General features: G+C 40.9%; 1 protein-coding gene across 2 annotated transcripts in view; it reads left to right on the plus strand.

Annotated features, from left to right (window-relative positions):
* Positions 1 to 17,989, plus strand: part of LOC124303326 (tubulin polyglutamylase TTLL5) — a 282,756-nt gene that overhangs the window by 239,879 nt on the left and 24,888 nt on the right. The window lies entirely within an intron of this gene.

The raw sequence follows: 17,989 nt of genomic DNA on the forward strand, positions 1-17,989 counted from the left end.
TCGACAACGATCTTGAGGTAGTCTTCAGCGAAACCCAATATCATGCTGAGCGGTATCAGTACGTCAAAATTACCCTCGGCATTGGTTAATTTTTTCTTTTCTTTTACATCAAGTCATCCAGCGTTCTCCATCAGCCAAGTTTGACTAGGGTGCAGGGAAGCGTAACCCTTCATGAGACTTGTCAAGCCAACGTTCTTGGTTCTATCAATCTCAACTCCATTAATTTTGTAGCGAATTTCTTCAAACAGATGACAGATCGCGTTTTTTACGAGCTGTGTGTTCACAGTAGATGTACGATCAGGTTTAAGGATTCGTCCGTGGATATGTACTGACTTTTTGCTGGGTAACATGCATAAATCCTGATGCTGAACGGTGATTCGAAATTCATTGCTGTTGTTGAAAGTTGACGAGGCGTGAGGTTTGTGAGCGTGAATCTCGTAATGAGCAACGGATTTGTCAAAGACGACTGGTGTTTGAATGTCTAAGATTTCTTCCTCCATGGTACGTAGTAGATGATAAAACAGCAAAATCGGATTTTTACTTGTCGGAAATTCCTCTTCAAAAAGGCGTCAGTTTCAAACCCAGAGCTATCACGAACTCCACGTTTTAAGGTGTTAACGGTTAGAGAATCGATCGATGACTGACGTGATCGGGGCATGCTGACTTACTGATATACCTACTCTTCGACAGTCTGTTATATACCATTCCCATCGTTTATTGCGATTTGATATGTAGTCTCACAGTAATAACTTCTCCACGAAAATTAACCAGGTCTCCGTCTTGATCCACTAACCGGAGCTGAACGTGATCTATGGTCTTGACGGTGATCGGAAGATGAATGACGTGCGACGGTACTTCCACGACCTTATATCCTGGTGGGACAGTCGGGAACAACTCGTGAATAGCGTGTACTTTGTGTCCATTGACGTAGAGGCCCGTTGTAATGCTGCACTCGACTCGCAACGCATTGACCTTGAGTATAGTTATAGGCACGTCTGATTCGTGAGTTTTATCAACCTCCAATACACGTGGTGTGAATCCCAAAAGTTGAGCGATGGAATCATTCGGCTCAAAGTTAATCGTGTGGTTGCATGTGATTTCGCTGCGTAATGTATTATTGTTGGGTTTGATGGCTAGCCTGATATCTGTATTTCTAAGCACGTTTTGAAGATACTCCTCTATGTCCTCGGTCTCGTAGCTGCCGGTAGGTATGGTGATCACTTTATCAGCTACGTAAATTTTATTGTGACCAACATCAACGTCGGAAATCGAATGAAAGGTTAACAATCCTACCAAGCCAAGAGCATAACTTTCATCACTAGCAAATTCGATCGGTGGGAAATATTGTGCCTCCAGAATCGAAAAGGTTCCCGAAATCCTTCACGTCAACGAATCATCCATGACTGCGAGTAGACTGACTTTGATAAATCATGCACCATGTTTATATAGCTCACCACTTAGAAATTTCAGACGCAAGTGTCCGCATTCAAATGTATCATAATCCTGGTACCTTTAATGATTGCATTCAACACTACCAACGCCGAGGTATTCTATGAGGTCTGAGGGTGGTTGAAGGTTGCCGAAACTGTCAAAGTAATCGATATTATTGTCACGTTTCTTGTATGCAACTCTGTGTGTACCCGGACCGTCTTTGTCGTCAAGATTGATTATAGCTGATTCGTTTCTTCGTGGACCGTTTTCGGGCGTTTCGTTTCGCATGAAAACACCGCGGAAATGCGGAACCTCGAAGATTTTTGCATATTTCAACAAGTCCCAAACAGTCAACGGTCGACGTGGTAGCATTGCATCTAGTTTTTTGAAAGATGGAGACCAAGACCTGTTTTGTACGGTTTTATATGAAGCCCTTTGCCCAACGCGATCGCTTCCACAGTTTTGTTGTGTCGTTTGCTCTCTCTCAGTTCTCGTCCAGCAGCACTTGCATCGTTCACAGCTTTTGCTATACCTGCCGCACCACCGGCTAACGCGCCTGTAGCACTAAGTCCAGCAAAAATAGGAATCAAAAACGGTAGAAAACCACCGACTTTTGAACGTACTAGTAGGCAGTGGTGTAGCTAGGTGGACAAGGGCCCCGGTGCATAAAGAAAAAATCGGGCCCTCCCCCCTTTTCCACATGGCTGCATTACTGCAGCCCTTAAACTTATAGGTAGGGGTAAGATAAGAATGCAGTCACTTGCACTTACCCCTAGTAAGATAAGTCTATGAGACACCTGTATAATAAGGTTTGAAATCCCTATCCGTTTAGCAAAAGGAAATAACAATAAATAAACAACGATACACATGACGATACATAATAATTATTATACAGATGAGATGAACAGACAGAAAAAGTAACATTGTTAATAATGAGTAGAAAGTTTCGTGTCTTGAGCACCCAATGTAAGAATGTACTCGTATGTAGATGTGTGTTTACATTTTGGAATCTTACGCTTCCGATGGGAAGCCACGCAAGACGGGCAAATCCGTCTAATAAATGATATGCGGATGTGCATATCATTAATTGCAAGAAGTGGATTGTTAAGAGATATAAATTCGAAAAACTGGTGATTTCGAAAAATTAAGGACGGAGCCAGGAATCGAACCTGGCGTCTAGACATACTTGACCGGAGCCTTACTCAACTAGACCACCTAGCCGCCCTGACTCTGTTGTCGTTAATTTTTATCATTGTTAATAATATTTCCAGTCAAATTCACAATCCCTTGCGCGCTTTCATTTTTGCAAATTCGTCTATCACTTCACTCAAATCCAAGTTTGATGCGGTCTTGTTTTCAGTTGCAATTAATGATAAATGTCGGAGTCGATCTCGCTCCATAACGTTTCTTAAATCATTTTTTATAACCTTTAATTTACTGAAAGATTTTTTCATGACGCAGACATGATAGGAATAGTGTGAAACAGTAACATTGCTGTGTACTCGTACATTTCCGTAAGGTAACATTCCAGCACTCCAAATTTCGTTATAACTTCCTTACAAAATTGATGAATTGACCATGTCTCGGACAATTTAGGAAGGACCAGATGATGAACATTAAGAAACTGAAGCGAAAAATTGGGTCCTATTATATCGGAATTTTTCATCTGAAACCGATCACATTTTTGAGTGAAGTTGTTTTATCCATGCTGAGCAAATTTTTTGGAGTTGGAAAGTCGAACGTTTTACATACTGCACTCATACCATTGAAACGCGCCTCTAACTAAGTAATTATTACGTCGAGTACATTGTTGAAAATAGTAATTTTAAAGATGTCTTCCCGGTTGTGAAACCGGTGGTCAGAAGCCAATTCATCAAAATGCTTTTTACTTTTTCTTTTTCGCTTTTCTGGAAAAGTGGAATCAATATCCTATTTTTTCGCAGTTTCACTGGCCTTGCATTTAAATGACTCGAAGTTATGTCTGTACTTTTTCAATTTCTCTATGGTTTCATCCAAAGCCGTACTCGTCTCATCTAAAACAATGTCACGCTTCTGCAAAATTTTGGAAACATAATTCATGTCGTTTAATATACGATGCATGAATTCACAAAGAAATACAAACTCAAAATTGAGCATTTTTGATTATATAATTCATGCGTCACTACGTTTGTCTTTAGTGGAACTCTTCAGCGTTATTTCGGATAATGCTTTGATGATATCGAAAAAACGAAAGTTGACTGCAGATATTGTGTTAACCATACTAGACCATATTGTCTGATTCAATTTTTTTTAAATATTTTCTGATTCGCCAGTGAATTTTGATAAGAGGTCCCAACGCCTAATGCTGTTTTCAAAGAAGTTATACAAGGCTTGCATTATTGCAAAGAATTTCTGAATTTCGGCAGAAGCATTCACAGTTGTTGAATCTTGATTTTCTCGAGCAGGTTTCGTAAAGAAACTATCAGCTTGGGCAACGTTTTTTTACTCTCTTCTCTTTCCTGTCATTGTTTTCGCTTTAAAGCACCACTACGTTCCTTTTTTCTATCCATCATTTTTAGTTCACACTATCGAAACTTACGCGATAACTGAATTTTCTCAAGTACGTAAACCCAAAATGATTCTTTCAGAGCAAAAAATAATCGCTATGGATATACATGCATACTGATTTGCAAACGGCTTGTTTATATTTTGTCTCGTCGCTGAATTCCGTAGTCTAGGTTGAAATGGTTTTGCGAACAGATACGGTCACAGCGGTCATTGTATATACAATGTAAACTACATTGTATTATTGATCAACTACATCATGTAATTGAGTTATTTTTCCTCTAACCAAAATACAGTAGTAAAAAAACTTACCTGGTTGTTATACGTAGTGAGAGAGCGTTCAGAATTGTACAGGCATCGGTTGGTGATAGTTATTTCTTATAATATTTCGCATTCACTCAAGAACAAAACGAACAAAAAGAATTATCACTCGAAACACGTACAATAAATGATAAAAAGTATTCATAAATTGAAGAAATGTAATCGCGAAATCCCCGCTCAATTGAAGCTATCGTGATTAGGACTCCAAGCCTATCTTAAGATAGGTTCTAACTCATCTCATTCAATATAAATAAGCAGTGTTGAAACTCTTGACTTAGGAGTTTTGCTATCATGAATGTTCATTAAACATTAAAAAAAAAAAAATGCTGCGTCTGCTTCACACGCGTCTGAAGTGAATACTTCCTTGCCCTCCGCTGACGTAATAACCTTACTTTCAAGGACGTTGTATGCGAAATCCGAGCATAAAGTTTGTGACGTAGTCTTTTATAAGAAATAGTGAATGCAATATTTTTTCATTGAAAATTGAATTGAGACGCCGTTAGAATTGCGAAATATTCACGATAAGTATAGTAAAAAATAAGTTTTCGATCCGAAAAGCGAAAAAAATAGTCGAAATCGTTCATGTTTTTGGCATCAAGAACGATATTTATCGCCGCGTCTGTACCCACTACAGCCGTAGAGCCCTGTCGAGGATAAGGAACGCGGGGGACAATACTAACGCACGACACGAAAATTCGGTCGTGGTAGCGTCGCATGAACCTAACCTATAGGCCACCCGAGCTTGAAACGAGTGACAAGTAATTTACCAACAGTGTTGAATTTTTGAAAGTTGTTGTCGGACGAATAAAAAAAAAATGAAAAATGGAAAGAACCCGCTATAAAGGCCGATTTGTGCGAAAAAAAGCTGGATCGGAATTTGAAAGCAGTGGTCACATTGCGTGAGGGCAAAAAGAAAAAATATTCTCCTCGTGCAATCTTCACGAACTTTCCCTACTTTCGGAATTAATTACGAGATAACGACGTGGTGGAAAAATATTAAAAAATTCTAATGGATCCAAAATTTATTGAATAAGATGATACCAGTTTTTCAAGCATTTCTATCGACCCGTTTTCCAATTACATATGCAAACGTGAATTTTGTCAGGTATTTTGCGGATTTTCCCATAAGCCCTGTGTTAATTTTTGGATTTTCAAATTCGATTTATTCTCAAACGACGTGGTCGATCGTATTGGAATTTGGCAAGAAATTTGGAAATATTACAATTAAAACTCGAGCAAAATTTAAACAAAATCTGTCGAAAAGGGTGTTTTGCATACAACGTCCTTAAATGTTTACAATATGTTTTATTTGAACCATATATCATAACTAATGTTATTTGTGTACACAATAGCACTAAACTTAGAAACAATAATAATATTATAATATCAACACTCCAAATGCACACTTATATATATATATACAAACATAACACAAAATAGAAGCTTGAACTCGGCACGAAGCGAAGACGGTATGAACTCACACATACATGTGGACTCACACACAACGGATAGAACGACGCGCATGCGCGCTGCTGTCCTGATACATATAAAACACGTACACGCGGGCTATGGATAGCCTATCACTCTCTCTCTCTCTCTCGCTCACACATCACTCTCTCTCTCTCTTCTTCTTTTCCTCCGTTTTCTTGTCCGGTTTACGGATACTTGGGTTACGGACACTTTTTAGCATTACCAAGGAACGTGCCGTTGTCGCATAAGGAATATTCACTTCAAAAAATGCTTGGGAGCAGGGTCAGAGTTTCCCAGTTTCAGAAGCTCGCTCCCCCCCCCCCCCCCCCCCCCCAGCTCAGGGACCACCTGAGCTTTGGGGCCCTGGTGCACTGCACCACTTTGCCCTATAATAGCTACGCCACTGCTGGTAGGACGCTAGGTGTTCGCACTTTACATTTACCACCCGCTTTTTAACAACGCTCTCAGCTCCCTTCAGTGCAGATTCGATAGCTACTTTTGCATCGTTGCTTTGAACCATAGAACGTTTTGCAGCATTTATAATTTTTCTCAGGGTACCATTTTTTGATTTTCGGATTCCCGTTCCGAGTTTTGTTTTCACTTTCATCATATTCGCGATTGCCCAAGCGGCTGCCTTCTCATCCAAATTTGCGTCCTTTGCGAGAACCCGTTTCCAAGCTTTCTCAGCCAACACCCTATCAGCCTCGTTTCTCAATTCAAGATTTTCACGATTCTGCGAGTAAGCAATGTCGTAGTCTTTGCAAGCTGCGTCGAGAAGATTGATTCCCGGATCACCCCGCGAGAGTCTCTCTGTTAATTTTGTACCAGGCCCACAGTACTGATAACCATGTACATGGAATTCGACTGAAAGGCTGTTGATGATTTTACTCTCCAGACTCTTGCTACGATGTTGCCGCCTGCTGCTTTAGTCGAGGAAATAAAGCACTAAAAACGGCCCAACTATCGATTTTTTGAGCAGTAAGACGGATTTTAATGCGGTTTTTTGCATTCGATTCGTAAGAGCGCCTACAAACTTTGTGAACTAAATTAATTAATTAATTTTTTGAAAATGCATTATGGCATTAATAATATGCATTTTGCAAGTGCACTTCCAAAAGACACTAAATAAAAAATTTGCTACTCGGGGGTTTTTGGGGTCGCTGAACACGAATATCGCCACGGCAACCGTCTCCGAGGTACCTGGTGCCCAGGGTGGACAGTATCAACGTCTTCTCCAAGAGTTTTGAAAATTGTGATCGAATTTGTCGAAACTCGTTGCTTGGGGGTTTTTGGGGTCACTGAATACGAATATCGATACGGCAACCGTCTCCGAGGTACGTGGTGCCCAGGGTGAACGTTTCAACGTATTCTTCTGGAATTATCTTGAGTATTATCATTTTTACCTTAATTAAAGTATATTGTTCTTAATTCAATCACAAATTCGATCACAATTTTCGCCAAAACTCTAGGAGAAGACGTTGATACTGTCCACCCTGGGCACCAGGTACCTCGGAGACGGTTGCCGTGGCGATATTCGTGTTCAGCGACCCCAAAAACCCCCGAGTAGCAAATTTTTTATTTAGTGTCTCTTGGAAGTGCACTTGCAAAATGCATATTATTAATGCCATAATGCATTTTCAAAAAATTAATTAATCAATTTAGTTCACAAAGTTTGTAGGCGCTCTTACGAAGCGAATGCAAAAAACCGCATCAAAATCCGTCTTACTGCTCAAAAAATCGACAGTCCATTGCTTTATTTCTTCGACTACTTCGTTCACTTCTGTACGCGATCATGTTCGTGCGTTGACTGAAGAAAAGTGCTTCGAAACGGGATATTTATAGCAAATCCGATCAGTCATGTCCGAGATGCGGTTTGAGAAACAACCTACTAACCTTCCCGTGATGAATTTTGACAAACTTTCGGAGCAAAATGTCAAAAGGCACAAACGGCACGGTAAATTACTCCCGAATAGTGTACGTGCAATATTCTGTGGACCGTCAAATTGTGGTAATACTAATGCGTTGCTCACACTCATAACCCATCCCAACGGACTCAGATTCGAAAATATTCACATCTACTCGAAACCTCTCAACTCACCTAAATACCAATCGTCGAAGGAATTGTTGGACTATGTTGAGAATACGGAGTATTTTGCGTTTACCGAGCGTAAGCAAGTGATCACACCGGAAAAAGCTCGGCCTAACTCAGTAATCATATTTGACGATGTAGCGTGCAAGAGGCGGGACAATATTAGAGCCTACTTTTGCATGAGTACATATCACGACGTTGACTGTTTCTATCTCTGTCAGACGTAAACGCGTATTCCCAAACATCTCGTGCGCGACAACGTAAACTTACTCGTGTTATTCAAACAAGACGATATGAACCTGAGACACGTATACAACGACCATGTCAACACCGACATGTCTTACACAGAGTTTAAAAGTGTGTGCTCTGCAGGCTGGAACGGTGAGAAGTTCGGGTTTCTGGTGATCGACAGAGACAGTGAGCTTAACAAAAGACGGTACAGAAAGGGATTCGATTCTTTTGTTAGCCTGGAGAAGAAATAAAATCTAACGTTTTCGAGCAAGAGACGCAGTAGCGTTGCAGACTCAGTTGCGTAAACATGCAGAGCTCTGAAATTCCCAAACAAAAAGATGTCCTACATCAGATCGTTCAAGCGGGTGCTGCGAGCCGTTGAAAATACAGATTGCTCAAGTCGGGCAAGGAATCTACGGCTCAGAAATTGAGTGACGTTTTCAAACCAGTAGTGACTCTGTAGCAAGAACTGGTAAATGTTACAAAAGTGACTAAACCTGTGAAACAAGAGGTGGAAGAAATTAAAGAACAAATGAAGCAGATGAAAAATGAAACGGAAAATGAAACTGTCTCGGAAATGGACGATTCCTTTGCTTCAGCAGGAGATAAAACAATCGTAGAAACACCGGTCGAGAAAATCGGGGATGAGTATTTTGCACTGATGAGAGATGCAAAGACAAAAGGTGAATTGGACAACGTGTACGGTGTACGCAACCTCTTGAACGGACTAATGATTGGTGATTCGTTGATATCTTTTCAGAGTAACTACATTCGTATTGGCGATACGCGTTACCCGAAAACGAAGGGTTTGCTGGAACTTTAGTTCAAAAAGAAGCCTGACGGTTTTCCCTTGAGCGCCGGAGATCGGGAAAATTTTAAAAACATAATCGTCGCAACGAACGCGCATTAAAACTATTACTCATGCGATCGGGCTGTTCGTAACGACAACAGTTACAAATTCGAAAATGGCATTGCCGAATTGATGGATTATTCCCCATCACCTTGCCGAAAGGTCCACTTCCGCAAGCTATGATCACTCGACAAGGTGTTAAAACGGAATACGTTTTCTGGGATGATCCAAACGAGTTAGTGGAGCGTCTTCGTTTACTCCTGGCATCTCAGGCAGCGGGAAATTGGAGTCAAAAAAACGAAATAATCTCCATTATCGAAGAGCTACGCGAAGCAGGAATCATTTATTAAGCAGCTCCTATCGTTTTTGCATTCATTACCGAGATGAGCGTCGACGTGATTGGACGGCATTTGGATAAAAACACGGCCGCGAGCACTCGTGGTCCTCCGGGTGTCGGATTTCAAATAACAGCGGACGGGAATTACGATATACGGAAAAAGAGACTGTGCAATGTCGCAGATCCCGCAGAGCCGAACAATGCTGTAACTTTAAAAATCTTGAGACGAAAATTCAACGTGCTGCAAAAACGACAACCTCGATCAAATGATCAAAGCTTTAGAGCTCAACACGGAGAAAGCCTGGGATGCCTTTTACACAGACTTTTGAACAGGCAGAGACCTGTCGATTAGAACCGCTGATAACATTTCCCAAATGGACACCTGACTAAGAGCGTTGGAATATGAAGGAGGAAAAGCAAGCACTGGTGACGGAACTGCATGAGCCTGCACGCCGGAATTACCCGCGTCGACGTGTAGACGTGCGCGGCATCGACGAGACCTGGCAGACAGATCTTCTTGATATGACGTCATACGCTGGACGAAACAAAGGCTACAAGTACATGCTCACAGTCATTGATATTTTTCCAAAGTATGGGTGGGCTGTACCGATAAAGAGCAAATTTGAAGATGATGTTACGAAGACAATAGAAAATGAAAAATTTACATGTCGACAGAGGAACGGAATATTACAACTCGAAATTTGAATCGCTTATAACACGTTACGGAATCAAACTTTACTCCACGTACAGTAATTTAAAGGCTTCGATCTGTGAACGTTTCGATCGCACGCTATAAGGTAAAATGTGGAAACGGTTCAGCATGCAAGGAAGCTACAAATGGCTCGATGTCTCATCTGATTTGGTTTCGGCTTACAACAACGCCAAGCACCGAACCATAAGAATGAAACCGTCGGATGTGACCGTAGCAAACGAGAGGTTGTTATAACGTCAGGCGTACGGAGGGCTTCGAGCGATACCTACCATATCGGCAAAATTCAAATCCGACGACAGAGTTTGAATCAGCAAATTCAAAAACGTCTGTGAGAAAGGTTACATTCCCAATTGGACCACTGAAATATTCACGATGAGTCGAGTGGAAAATACTCATCCCGTGACGTACAAGCTCAAAAACTACCGAGATCAACCTATCGCTGGTGGTTTCTACGAAGAAGAGCTCCTCAAGGTTGAACATCCGGATATTCATCTGGTAGAGAAGGTGCTCAAGAAGCGTGGAAGAAAAATATACGTTAGATGGTTAGGTTTTGATAATACACACAACAGTTGGATAAACGAATCGGACATGTAACAATAAATAAATGAATTTTTTGTAAAAACGTATGTGCCTCTCTGTTTTATATCCGACACATCACAAGTATGCATCTTTATTTTTCATACAATCGACAGACATATGCGTCGTTGTACAATTTTTCATATTTCGGAGCGTTCTCATTCATCATCTCACATAATTATATGTTATACATCATGGTACAGTTGTAAATCACACAGCTGAGGTGCAGGCTTGTAGCCCCACGCAAGCGTGTCGGTTGTTTTTTGAAACACGATCCGCTTGTCGTCATTCCAGCTTAGTGCCACTTCCTGCTGTTCTACGGTGTGTACCTCGTGCTTTTGACTTAATATCAAATGCTGATTTGTAGACAAATTTTCACGTTTCAAAACACATTCCGAATAATCGTTCAAAGTTACTTTTCTCAACGCTGATGCTTTGACACCTTTGGCACATTTATTGTCTTTCTCATCTCCCAAGACTCGGAGTGCGTACCATTTAGCTTTTAATCCTACAAATTCCAGCATTATTTTTCCGTTATTCTCATCTTTCATCAAGCGGAGAACTTTTTTGTTTGCTAGAGGCATTCCATGAACGTTGTCAAGCGGATAATCAGACGTATCGAATTTATACAAGTCCTCCTTCATATTGTAACGTTCTTTGACGTTACTGAAATAAATATGTGTTATGTATTCACCTATGATAGTATTAATACCCATAGGTGAATACGTGCGATACGGCTAGTAGCGCACTCGCTACTCTAAGACAGCGCTCTCACGTTAGGCAGTTGCGTACTGACCCCAGGCCAGTACACAGGCGCTCCGGCACCGCCGTAACAGAACTGTGGTTAAATAAATCTAGTATAAGTAACAAGACAGTGTTGATTACTTACCCTACCCATACCTAACAATATGGATCCGCGAGTTTGTTTATCAAGTCAAAATCAAAAGCGTGAATGAAACGTGGTGGAAAAGCTTTAATTGCGGAATATGTGTTTCTCGTTTTAAGTCTGAAACAAATCTGTTTTTACAATAATGTTGGTTGACGCAGCAACCTTATTCTTTTGAAAGACATAAGAGGTTTATAAACGTCTTTTATTTATGATGACTACTAGATCATTAAAAAGGGGGCAAAACGGGTGATTTTACCCTTTGTAACAATATGTTCGTATATATCGGGGACGGTAAAATTGTAAATCAAACTGTCGGTATCCGTATACATTAATTTCGCTCGGTTGCCAAATTTCTGCCCAATATAATTATAATGAAAATCGTAGATATATGTTTCAGCCTGATCCATGATCGAGAAACCTGCATACAATGGTTCATTCAACTTGACTTTCGTCTTACTCATTCCGACGATAATTATATCTTTGTCGAAAATGGTGCAGCTGTGAAAATTGGGTTTGGCTATAGTAGCTCTAGCACCGTATCTTTCATCCCATTGCATAATCAGCCTGACATCTCTATACAACCTTACATTTTCCATTGTTTTGCCAAAAACTGCGTTGTTCATCAGTTTGTAAAAATTTTTCTTAAATTCGTTGTGAGATTTTTCGCCCAAATCGGTATTCAAATCTATGTATTTTTTGCGCCACAGGGTTCATCTGAATTTGAGAACTCTGTGAATTTTGAGTAATTTTAAGCCTAATTGTAAGCGCTGTTTCAAAACGCTATAGTGAACAACGTAGTTTTTCTTGAAAAGTAGCGTGGGCGTCAATTTCGGTTGATTTCTATCCAAGATCGGAGGTATATAGTGCTCCAGACACAGTGGTAAATCTTTATGAATTTTATGCAGTCCCTCAGGATATTCCAAATCCACCTCCAGTATGTGAACAAACTCCGCATTGTCCGAGATGGTAAGAACGTCGCATTGTCCGAAGTCTGATACCAATTCGAAGAAATTGTATGGCAGAGCAAAGCTCATAGCAGCACCGTACAAATTATTAACGTCAAAGTACATGAGATAAGATTCTTCGACCTCAGGATCGAATTCCTCTCCCACGTACCTGTTGTTAGCCTTTGCGTATCTGTTCGAGCACTGTGACACACCACCACGAATACCTCTTTCAATAAACATAACCATATCTATGTCGGTGAGAAGCTCGAGCTCGATGTCGGTACACTTTAACATCGCATCAAACGACAGACCGGGCGCGATGTAATAACGTATCGGGTCCAGGTTGTACGTTGTCCAACAGCTCTGTCGATAGTTTTGAAAAACGTCGGTTAGTAAAAACACGTCCGTCTGTAAATACAAGTCCGAATAATCTCCCAAAGTTTGAACGTTAAAAGTTTGCCAAACTTCACATGCATGTGCATAGTCTTCGTCTGATATATCCCGATCATTTAATTTTGAGTAAAATTGTTGTTTGAATGGTAGCCGTCTGCCCTTGAGCTTCTCACAACTGTCTATGTATTTGTACGGGAACCCTCCTTTTCTGGTCAATAACTGAAATTTATCTGAGCTACGATAAAATTTTCGTGTGATTGATTTCTGATCATCACCGAGATACGTTGCTAATTTCTCAAGACTACTGGGTATGAAACGGTGTGAATCCATGAATCTAAACTTCATATCTGTCCCCTTGACATATTTTGTAAGAGAAATGCACTTTTCTTAGTTTACGGGTAGAAGCTCAATTGAGCCCTCGAACGATGTAGCCAGTGCTTTGATCAGAAAATGTGAATCGTAACTCGACAAATTGTGGAACATCACTGGGATAGTGTGCGAATTTTGGTAATTTAGATTGCAACCACCGTACTTTCCTGTGAAATGGCAGTGATCACGATGTTTTACGTCTGTGAGTGTAAACGGTTTTTTACAAGTGTAACACATTGTTGTAGAATAAAATTCGTTGATTCGATTGGAACTGAGCGGTTCCATCGGTACAACAGTTTTGAAATAAACTTCTAACGAATGTGCCAATTCCGCTAATTCATTCACAAACCATTGAATGCAAGTCTCTCCACGATTAATTTCAAATTTTTAAAGCGAATCGTCAAACGCACACTGTAAATAATAAGCTATACTACACGGAAGATGCTTCTGATAAATTGTTCTATTTTCCCCAAAACTTTCAAGAGTGGGCTGCAATGAACCTTCTAGGTCTGCGTAAACGCAGAACGGAACAGTTTCTTTGTGCTTGAAATTCTTTAATTCTAGTATCTTTTCCTCCTCTGTAGGTAGAATAACTCTGGTTTTGTTTAAATTCATGCAATATACATTTTGCTTGAACAAACACTTTTCAGATTGGAAGTGTGATAGACACCTATCATATAACCAAGTACGACGTTTATGTTTAGAAATTTGAGAACTTGTTAATCGAGACAGATTTCGAACACAAGTAAAATGAAAGATTCTATTTTTTCCATAATTTTCCGTATCAACATCATCATCGTCATCGTCAGTGATTTCAGTTTCTATCGCTTGAAGATGAATTACAGGTTTATCAGACTCATTCTGACTCAGGTGAATCGGTGCTATTTTACTTCTTTTCCGATCACCTTGGTCTATTCCATAAACGTTAATTAAAAGACTGTTAAGCTTCTGAAATTTTCAAATGGTGTTTTTGTCTAGAGACATAGGAAACTTTACACCATCATACCGTAGCACCGAGCTGAAATGGGGGTACGAGCTGGTCGCGTTGGGATTGTTGTTGTCGGGTGGAAACAGAGCTGCGGTGACCGACCAAAGAAAGCAGTAAGAGTCGTTGTTCCTGATGTTTACCACATCCTTCGTATCACTGATATGCTTAGGTAACGGGGTGTATGTGAACACACCGCCTCGTAGTGGCACGTACTTGTTGATATTCATAGTCAAATCGATTATTTCGGTCAGCCACCAGCCTGAATTCTTTTCCTGGAAAGCTTCCACCTTCTTCAACAAACGCTCCGACGCGTTTTCGATGAACCATTCGTTGATATCCGTGGTCTGGAGGATGATTTCATTCCTCGTATTGAAATATTTGATCTCTTTCACCGTGTGATCATCTTTTCTAACTTCAAATTTACAAGACAGGATAACGTTGGTTTCCAAGCTCCTGTCTTTCCTCAAAGCGTTTTTTAGTCTCGTTACAGCTAGTACCTTTGCGTCTTCTAGAAATCTCTTCACATCTTCATGCTCCAAATTGACGATGGATCCAGTGCGAATTCTCCCCTCGAAAGCTTGATTCCAAATCTTCCCAGTGAACTCGATCGCTTCTCCTTACTTTTCGCATACCTCCACCCGTTTTCTGAAGACGTTCGAATTTTTCCGCAAGCGCTTTCAAGAGTCCGATCGTTGTGATAATTCTCATCTTTTCTCCAATCGATGAAACATTTCGCAAAATTTTGTTCAGAAGCCGAATATTCTGACTTCCAAATTTTATCCATTCCTGAGTCTCTGCTGTTTATGATGATTTGTCCAAGATTTTTTACACCGATTCCGTAATATCGATCAATCTCAAACACTTCACGGATTCCATCTTGAGCTTTTCCTCACGTAAACTTGACAAGTTGAGACCTAATGATCGTTTGCAGTGATGACCATCCCTTTTATAGGGCAGCTGTACGTATGTTTGTGTATGCGCGCGCACCTTTTAGCATTTTAAGTGCCATAGTAGCCTAACACCGCTGATCCTTGGATCTGAATGTACCGCGGCTATCGGTTGACCTTGCACTCAGGTCCCGACTGAACCCGTTCAAAATTCATCGTTGAGTTCACATGACAGTTACAAGCCAAAAAAATTTCACGTGGTTGATATCAAACCGACATCCGAGTGAGTGAAAAACAATTCTCAGACCCATCAATTTTGGAATGTCGCGTGGTTGATAACGTGGGAAAGAAATGTGAGGTGGTTGATGTTACACATCAGCAATATCCGAGTGGATAAAAAACAATTCTCGGAACTATTAAATTTGGAATGTCACGTGGTTAGAACGTGGGAAACGAATGTAGGGGTGGTTGATGTTACACATCAGCAGTCCTATCGTGGGACAGGAATTTGAAGTGGTCAATGTTACACATCAGCAGTCTTATCGTGGGAAAAGAATGCGGGACGGTAGAAAAGTTCTCGCCCCCGCTGCACCCTCTACCGTTGGCTGACGAGCACGACATACAGACTTTGACCTTCGGTCAGTAAGATTGTCGGTAAAACAGCACGATTTTGACCTTCGACCCATGAGAATTGTTGGTAAAGCAGTGCGATTTTCACCGTCGACCGATACGACTGTCGGTAAGGTTGCATGGTTTAGACCTCAAGTCGGTACGACAGACTGTGACGTCATCGCGGTAAAGGGTTTGAGTCTGGGGAGAATGTCGGTAAGTGTCGGTAACAGAAATCTGTAAGTAGAACCCGCCTTGCTATGTTACTCACAACGATGTAGAGGAAACTACTGAATTCTGATATCCGATACTGGTTGTTCAGTCTCGCGAATCACAAAGTACATCGTCGTGTCAATCCTTTGTTTTACACGCATTCAACCTTCACACCTCTCAACTCATACTCGGCGAACTTTACGATTATGTCGGCAGAGCGAGAGATATCATTATCGCTTTAATATTACGGTTATTGATTTCCAGGAATCTCAGTCGCGTGACGGATGAATCACTTAACCGGTTGAATGGTAGGGCTTTTGACGAGCAGCAGCTCCAAAAGTGGTACGACACAGGTTTGCGAATAAATGGCTGAATTTCATTACTCGGGGATTTTTGCGGTCGCTAAAACCGAATCCGGTGTCAGAATTGGCCAATTCCTAAATCCAAGATGACGGAGCCAAGATGGCGGAGATGGAATGCCAAAAACAACGATTTTGAAATGAATTTCATTACTCGGGCGTTTTTGGGGTCGCTGAAACCGAACCCGGTGTCAGAATTGGCCAATTCCCAAATCCAAGATGGCGGAGCCAAGGTGGCGGAGATGGAATGCCAAAAAAAAAAACGATTTTGAAATGAATTTCATCACTCGGGGATTTTTGAGGTCGCTGAAACTAAATCCGGTGTCAGAATTTTCAAAGCCCAAATCCAAGGTGGCAGATTCAAGATGGCGAAGACGGAATGCCAAAAAAAAAAACGATTCTGAAATGAATTTTAGTACTCGGGGGTTTTTGGGGTCGTTGAAACCGAATCCGGTGTCAGAATTGGCCAATTCCTAAATTCAAGATGGCGGACATGGAATGCAAAAAAAAAAAAAAAAAGATTCTGACATGAATTTGGTTACTTGGCGGGTTTTCGCAGTCGCTGAAACCAAATCGGGTGTCACAATTGATCAAAGCCCAAATCCAAGGTGGCAGATTCAAGATGGAGCGCCCGACAAAGGCGCACACGAAATTTCGAAACCAAAACCGAAACACGAAGTTGTTCCCAACAGTCTTTTCACCCGGGTGTTTTCGAGGAAGCTGGTTATTTTCACGCCCGCTAGATGGCGTACCCTCACTACTGTCGCTCTCATAGAAAAAATACGGGACATTATCCGGTTTCATGGGGCTAATTCTGACAACGGATTCGGATTCAGCGACCCCAAAAACCCCCGAGTAACAAATTTCATGATAAAGTCTGTGTTTTTTTTTTTTGACATTCCATGTCCGCCATCTTAGCTCTGCCATCTTGGATTTGGGAATTTGTCAATTCTGACACAGGCTTCGGTTTCAGTGACCCCAAAAACCCCCGAGTAACAAAATTCATGGCAAATTTCGTTTTTCTTGGAATTCGATGTCCGCCATCTTGGCTGCACTATCTTGAATTTGGGGATTTGTCAATTCTGACATAGTAGGCAAATTCACAGAGCCCGAGAACCCTCGAGAATCCATTCTCATGTCCATTGTATGTAAACGATACTGTGTAACTAAAAGGACAAACTGTCTTCCATTTTTTCGCCATTTCAGAGTGTTGATAGGGCGCCCCCTATAGTTTGGACGTGAATTCTGAGTACAGATTCGGATTCAGCGGTCTGAAAAACCCGGGCATACCAATTTTCATGCAATTCTAGGGTCTTCTGCCGGAATGATTGCAAAATGTTGATATATGCTTCATCACCACTTTTGGCACGACTTTTTTTTATTGATATATGCTTCGTTACCACTCAACCGGTTAACTAAAGCCTCTCTGTACGTAATAATTAACGTGAGGCTGAATAGAAATAGAACAAGATGAAGAGTATAACGTTACTGCAAGGGATGTAGAAGAGTTAGCAGATAGGGGTAAGCGACGGTCAAAGAAGATGAGAGAAGACGTGTCGGAATGCTGGACGTAACACCATTTTTGTTTCCAGAAATTGCTTTCACTTACAAGTTTTCGTTTGTTGATTTTAACTTAATTGGTTGGGACTATGATATTGGTTGAGTGGAGTCCTCAGCGTAACTTGCAATGAGTTATGATGAAGAATAGATAATGGCTAAAACCGGAGTCGAAATTTTGAAAACAACTCATTTTATTCTATTGAAATAAAATTCA

The sequence above is a fragment of the Neodiprion virginianus genome, chromosome 4 (assembly GCF_021901495.1).
Source record: "Neodiprion virginianus isolate iyNeoVirg1 chromosome 4, iyNeoVirg1.1, whole genome shotgun sequence".
NCBI lineage: Eukaryota > Metazoa > Arthropoda > Insecta > Hymenoptera > Diprionidae > Neodiprion > Neodiprion virginianus.